Below are 7,699 nucleotides of genomic sequence, written 5' to 3' on the forward strand. Positions count from 1 at the left end.
ATTTATCAGCTTACCTCCACATTAATTAGGGACACTAATCTGTTGTTTTCAATTTTTTGTATTGCCTTTGTCTAATTTGGGTACCAGGGTAGTACTAGCTTTATAAAATGAGTTGGGAAATGTTTCCTCTTCTATTTTCTGGAAGAGATTGTATTGAATTAGTTTAATTTCTTCTTTAAATGTTTCTTAAAACCCTCCAATAAAATTATCTGGGAGATTTCATTTTTGGAAGTTTTTAAAATTATGAATACAATTTCAAATTAGGTGAGATATAATTGTGGGTGTTTTTTTTTTTTTTGAGGAATTGGTTAATTTCCAATGTCAAATAAATGTGTGTAGAGGTTTTTTTATGATCTTTTTTTATGTCTGCCAGGTCTGTAGAGATATCCATTGCCTCATTCTGATATTAAAAATTTAGGGCGCCTGGGTGCCTCATTTGGTTAAGCGACTGCCTTAGGCTCAGGTCATGATCCTGGAGTCCCGGGATTGAGTCCCGCGTCGGGCTCCCTGCTCGGCGGGGAGTCTGCTTCTCCCTCTGACCCTCTTCCCTCTCATGCTCTCTATCTCTCATTCTCTCTCTCTCTCAAATAAATAAATAAAATTTTTAAAAAAATTTGTATTTTCTCTCTTTTCTTTGTGGTCTTGCTAGAGGTATGCAAATTTTATTTTATCTTTTTGAAAAAACAGATCTTTGTTTTATTAATTTTTTCTATTGTTTTCCATTTTTAATTTCATTCATTTTTGCTCTTATTTTTAATATTTCCTTTCTTCTGCTTAACTGGGGTTATTTTGTTTATTTTGTTCTTTTTCTAGGTAATCTAGATGGGAACTTAGATTGTATATTTGATATTTTTCTTCTTTTCTAATGTATTCATGTTAGTGCTATGATTTTCCTTCTTTACTACTGTTTTAGCTGTGTACCACAAATATTTTTTATGTTGTATTTTATTTCCATCTAGTTCAATGTATAGTGTTATTTTCCTTGAGATGTCCTCAATGACCTTGGATTTAGAAATATGTCACTTTGGGTTTCCAAGTGTCTGGTAGTTTTCCTGTTATCTTGCCATTAATGATTTCTAACCTTATTCCACTGTGGCCGGATAATACATTCTATATGGTTTCAATTGTTTTTAGTTTGTTGAGATTTCTTTTATAGACCAGGATATAGTTATCTTGACATATGTTCTGCAGGCACTTGAAAGGAATGTATATTCTGCTGTGGTTGACAGAGTGTTCTATAAATGTCAGTTGAATCCTGTTGCTGATGATATTGTAAAAACCTTCTATGTCATTACTTATTTAATGGCCACTAGTTCCTGGCAGGGATGATAATTTTGACTCCCTACATGATCTTCTCTGATATGACCCTGGTGAGGGTGGGGCATGTCAAAGTTTGGTGGGGATGGAAGTCTAGGGTCCTCACTTGGCCTTTGCTCATGTGGCTGATGGTAGGGCCACATTTTTTTTTCTGTTTGGTTGAAATAGAGCAGTTATATATATATTTTTTAATTTCTGTCTTACAAAGCATCTCCTTTCTTTGTCCTCTGGCTAGAGAGAGCAGATTTTAGCTAAGGTGTTTTGTTTGTTTTTTAGTCTACATCCATTGATGTTTCTGGGTTGCTGTTTTCTCCAACACCCAGTCTGAGACATATGAGTCAAAAGAAACTCAGAGAACTCACCATCATGTCATTCTTCATGTCCTGAGATCCCCAACTAGTCTCCTTTCTTCTCTTCACTTTTTACAGTCCTCTTCTATTTGTCTTATATAAATATTCCACAGTTTTTGTTAGATTTAGCAACATTTTGTTTTATTTAGTTAGATTTGCTAAGTTTAGATCATTTGCCTTGGCGAATGAAATAGCAGAAGTGATACATACCAGTTCAAAGATGGAGCTTTGGGAGCCATCATGTGATTTCAGCACTGTACTCTTCTTTTTTCCATGAAGAGGCAATATCCAGTAGAAGCTATGTTTTCCTGAATCTCAGACAGAAGTCAACATAGAAGAGGGCTGCAGGCACTCTACAGCTGTCAGGTAATCTTAATGAGAAAGATATCTTTTTCTTGTTATTGTAAGCCACTGAGGCTGTGGAATTGCTTACTATCACACCACACTCTTGCAAAACTGACTAATATACTCATGTTAAATAAGCATAACTACATTAAATTTTCACATTCCCTGAGACTTTCTAATAATTCAATTTGGAATTTTGTTGTTGTTTTATGTAAAACTTAAAAATATATACTTTATGAAAGAACAGTATTTTATATATTGTGGCAGAAACAAGACATTAATTTTCCAGTTTCTACTTTTTTGGTACCAATCCCATTTTCCAGTATTTCCCAAACATTGACAATACTACATCTAAATGCAATTCATCTCATACAAGAAGGTAAAAGGAGAAGAAAGTAAGAAAGATAGAATGGCACTGTGTTTGGTGCCTTTAGACCTGGAGATAATTTCTACTAACAAATTGAGTTGAACATTTCCTAGATAAGTATCTATTGACTTTATATTTTGAGTATCTGATAAAGAAATGGGTCTTACATTCCCTGAAAATAAAATAATTCCAGAACTTTTAAATGAAATTTTCATATGATGTATCTATGTTATTGTATTATAAATGGATGTCTTTTATGAACATGAAATATGAAAATAATCTTTGTTATTTCATTTTTAGACAAAAAAGCCCACCTCGGAAAAATAAATGAAATAAATGTAAATTATACAACTAAAACAGAGTAAATTTTAATGGAAAGGATGATATCATGGGCCATGAATCAAATATTCAGATTATAAATTGTGGTTGACATGGCCAAACAAGTGTCAGTTTTGCAATCCAACAGGTGAACATTTTCACCGTATTTCTGTGTCAACACTTTCTATAAACCTTAACTCCAATCGCTTCTCGCCTTTTGGCTATGATCAAGTGTAGTATCTGTTCTTATCAGTCTATAAACCTCGACTCCCAAAGATATATAAAAAGAAGTAGAATCTGAGCTCCTATGGGTTATCACATAAGATAAAAATATGTTTGTGTTCAAGAAACACTAGAATTACTCAATATCTTTTAAATTGAATTTATGTCATGTCATTTCCTTTGTCTACAAGTCAATGGAAGCTATATTTGTAAGGTCTCCATTCTTGATATTATCTATGAGAAAAAAGAAAAATAAGAGACATTGCAAATTACAGTCACTTCTCAAAGTCATTCAAAAATTTTGTGTAGTTTCTACACAATTTTGTGTAATTGTCTACAGATTTATTTTTAGGGATAACTTGATAATATTTTGTTACTTTTTACCAATGACTTTGTTGTTTTTAATTGGATTCTTTCACAATAAAGTATTCAAATATTTTATTGCTCATTATGATCCCTTCCAAAAGAGCACATGACCAAAAGACATCATCAAAAAAAAAAAAAAAAGCAGGACCTCATTGAAGTGAAAAAATTACTTTTGTCATTTTGTCATTTTGTAAATAGATAAGACTTCTTTCAGGACTGGCAGCAATCTCTGACGTTACCATTTGCCAAAACCAAGCTCTAAAGCAAAAAGTCACAATAAGTTGTAGATCTTCACCAAAGTACAAAAACAAAACATTTTATCAAATGTTAGAGTTTTTCAAATGTGCAAAAAGACCAAATTTTTCTAATCACTATCTTGTGGGTTTTTCTTTTCCAGAGAAATATAAAATTTAAAGATATTGGCCATGGTTGATATAGAAAAGAGCTCACACTAAGAATTACTCTTTGAGATGTGGCTATTTGACCCAGATTAGCCTGATCATATTCAATTACAGGGGTTCAGCATTCACTGTCTCAAGGGACAGTGTTAGAAAAATAAATAAATACAATACAAAATAAAAAAAATTAACACTCAAAACAGAGAGAAAATATCTCCTCCTGGACTGTGCCTTTCAAAACTTGGGCCCCAATAGGAAAATTGAAAGTATCCGTGACACAAATGAAAAATTTGAGAAACTCACAAACTTAAATTGAATAAGAATATATCCCCCTTTCCTAGAGTGATTTGCAATATTGTCTCTCTTTATATACAAGTGAGCTATGTGACAAACCAGCAAAGAAACCAAGGTGTGACCAGTCAGATAAAAAAAGCATAAGTACAATGCAAATAACACCTCCATTTCTAATAATCAAAACCTAGAAAGAACACAAACCTCCATTAACAGGTAAATGGACAAACTGTTATAAAGCCAAACAATGTAATATTCACCAGCAATAATACAGAATAAACTATTGATACACACCTCAACATGGATAACTCTCACACAATTATGCTGAGTAATAAAAGCAAATGACTATGTATATTGCATATGTTTCTACTTATATATTTTTAAAATGCAAACTAACTTACGGTGGCAGAAAGCAGAATAATGATTTACTTGGGACAGGGGATGAGGCATGGAGAGGGTCAAGAAGGAGTGATTACAAAAGATCACAAGAAAACTTTTGGGATAATGGATATGTTATCTTGAATGTGGTGACGGATGAAAATATACATATGTCAAAATTTATAGGATTATATACTTTTTGTGTGCAGTTTACTGTATGGAAATGGCACCTCAAAAAAAAAAAAAAAAACAGATGAAAAACAGACCAATAGAAGAGTTAAGGTCTAAGTTGTCAAAACAGCAAATTCTTTCAAAGGCTTGAACTTTTTATTGCACCATTTAAATCACTTCCATCACTTTGGAATGTTGAGTTTGTGCTCATCTTTTAATTGCCTAAAAATGTTCCTTACAAACTCTATTCATATGAGCTTGCAGCACACTTAAAAATAATGTGCAAACCAAATTACAGCAAGAACTTTATCATTTTGTCAATATCACAACATAAAACATAAAATGCAAGCAGGTGGAAAAGGTGTTAATGGGATTTTAGACAATACATGTATAAAAATAACCTCAAAGCTTTGTTATTATCCTGATTATAGAAGTACAAACATTTATACAGCTGTATCAGAATGCAGTATGTTGTTCATTTACATCTTAACAGTGTTGAATATGTTTATATCTTAGTTTAGCCAGCCCAAGAGAACTTTTCTTGCATTGTTTCTTTTTTCCATTCATATTAATGTATGGAAATGTACATTTAAGAATTTTATGTTAAAACCTAAAAATTTTGCATATAAAGCAAACTGCAGTAGCAATCTCCCGAATGAAATTATAAGGAACACAAGTCTCATGACTCTTGAAATGCGTGACCAGATGGCCGAGGGCTACTGGAACACACTACTGAAAACCTTTCTGGTGACCAATCTGTGTGTTTTTTTTTTTTTAATGCCAGGTAACTGTGACATTTCAGGAGCTATAAGCAGCACTTAGTAGTAGATGTCATGATTCTTTCTCCAACTCCATTTCATTTAGCAAGTAAAAAATAAACAACCCCAAACTCTGCCTGCAAAAATAAATAGAGCTCTCTTAAGTTCTGGAGGATTTGAGTTAAAAACATTTTCCCTGAACATCTCTATTAAAATGTATTAATATCACAAATATAACAAGTTTACTCATTATCAGGAGTGCTTATTCTGTGTCAGGCACTGTTCTAAGTGTTATCTAGATATTAATTCTCTCAATCCTCGTAAAAACACTAAAAGGTAGATAATAGTGTTATTCCAATTTTAACAGATGCAAAAACTTTGACTCAGGGAGGATAATGTGAGGTTATTATGTACCAAGTGTGTCCCCTGCCTCCAATTTATAAACTGAAGTCTTAACCCCCCACACCTTAGAGTGAGAACTTATTTGGAAACAGAGCTGTTACAGAAGTAATCAATTTAATATGAGGTCACCCTGGACTAGGGTGAGTCCCTAATCCAATATGATTGGCATCCTTACCAAAAGGGAAGATTGGGGAAAGATGCACTCACAGGGAAAACACCAGGTGAAGAGGAGGGCAGAGATTAGGGTGAGGTAGCAGAAGCCGCGGAACGCCAAAGACTGCCTGCAAACCACAAGAAACTAGGAGAGAGCCATGGAACAGATTAGCCTTCACAGCCCTCAGAAGGAACTGAATTTACTAACACCTTAATCTCAGACTTCTAGTCCCAAGAACTGTAGGATAGTATATTTCCAATATTTAAACCTGCCAGTTTGGGGTACTTGGTTATGACAGCTAGAAAACTCACGCAGGAAAGGAATCTAAATATCTGGCTCCAGAGTATGCACTATGCTATGTATTCCTAGCATGTATTAATGACATTCCAATTCTCAGTCAGAAGGGGAAAGACCTTATTTCTAAGAAGGGGACCAATTGGAGGAAGGAAATTCTAGAGACGGGAACGTACTGTCATGCCAGTGGTAGGGAGTCCAAGCATCCTGAATGAAAGGCTGGCTGGAGGGCTCATGTGTCCTGGAGATGGAGTAAGAAAAAGGAGAGGGAGGAGAACCTGGTGGAAAGTAGGGAAGATTATACTACAAGAGAGGTAAAATTAACTTACAAAAATTTCACGTGCATTTCAAATGTGCCTAAAATTTGGCTGTGCCTAAATCCTGATGTGATGAGAAGTGTAAAAAACATATAAGCAAATAATATTCATTGCAAACCCAAAAGGGTGGCTAAAATTACAGCAAATTGTCTCTGTGACAGAATAGCTCTCATAAGTAACCTCAAGCATGGCTGATTTAAGATTTCAGACCTAAAATAAAATAAACTTTAAAAAATAAAAAAATAAAATTTCAGACCAGTTGACCTGAAAATGTCGATGAGCTCCTCAAATACAGAAAATACAGATCCAGAAAATAACTTTGCTCTGAGAAATTCTCATATGTCTTAAGAAAAATTTAGGGTAGCCGAGCGCCTGGGTGGCTCAGTCAATTAAGCATCTGCTTTTTGCTCAGGTCATGATCCCAAGGTCGTGGGATCAAGTCCTGCATTGGGCTCCCTGCTCAGCCGGGATCCCGTTTCTCCCTCTCCTGCTCCCCCTGCTTGTGTTCCCTCTCTCGCTGTCTCTCTCTCTGTTAAATAAATAAATAAAATATTTTTCAAAAAATAAATAAATAAAAGAAGATACATAATGGACTACTCCAGCCTTATGTATCTATCTAAGGCTGGACCTCACAGGAGATAGCTATGCTTCTGATAGTTCTTCTGTGACCTTTACATACCAAAACTTTATCATTCGCAACTATGCATTTGTTGGTAAGAATTTTGGAAAACAACAGGAAGCTCTTCCCTCTCTCAGAGAATGTTGTTTCTCTCTAGGCTATATATCCTGATTGTAGGATACAATCCTTCCCTTCATACCCTAAATTAAGTAGAAACTTTTTTTTTCCCACTTTTCCATCCATCAGAGTTTAATACTGATGTTTGTCCCTATGGTTGTAATACACCCCTTACCCATTTAGCAGGTGTTAGACATTTCCACTTATTGACTCTTATGAATAATGCTGCTATGAACACTCGTGTACAAGTTTTCATATAGTCGTATGTATTCATTTCTCTTGGGTCTATATCCAGGAGTGGAATTGCTGGGTCATATGGTAATTCTATGCTTAACATTTTAAACAACTCCCAACATTTTCCAAAGCAGCTGTATCAGTTTACACTCCTACTGTCTATGTATGAGGGTTTCAATTTCTCCATTCTAGCCAAAAAGCTACTTAAATTTTTCACTATAATTGTCCTAGCAGATGTGATCTCTCTTGTGATTTTGATTAACATGTGCCTAATGGCTAAT

General features: G+C 34.4%; 1 pseudogene; it reads left to right on the forward strand.

The window, feature by feature from the left end:
* Window positions 1-2,899: 2,899 nt before the first annotated feature.
* LOC114208126 (U2 spliceosomal RNA) lies at window positions 2,900-3,052 on the forward strand (annotated as a pseudogene).
* The last annotated feature ends 4,647 nt before the right edge of the window (window positions 3,053-7,699 follow it).

Source organism: Eumetopias jubatus, unplaced genomic scaffold (genome assembly GCF_037043125.1).
Source record: "Eumetopias jubatus isolate StellerSeaLion01/CBP00866 unplaced genomic scaffold, mEumJub1_p1.0 scaffold_4, whole genome shotgun sequence".
Lineage (NCBI taxonomy): Eukaryota > Metazoa > Chordata > Mammalia > Carnivora > Otariidae > Eumetopias > Eumetopias jubatus.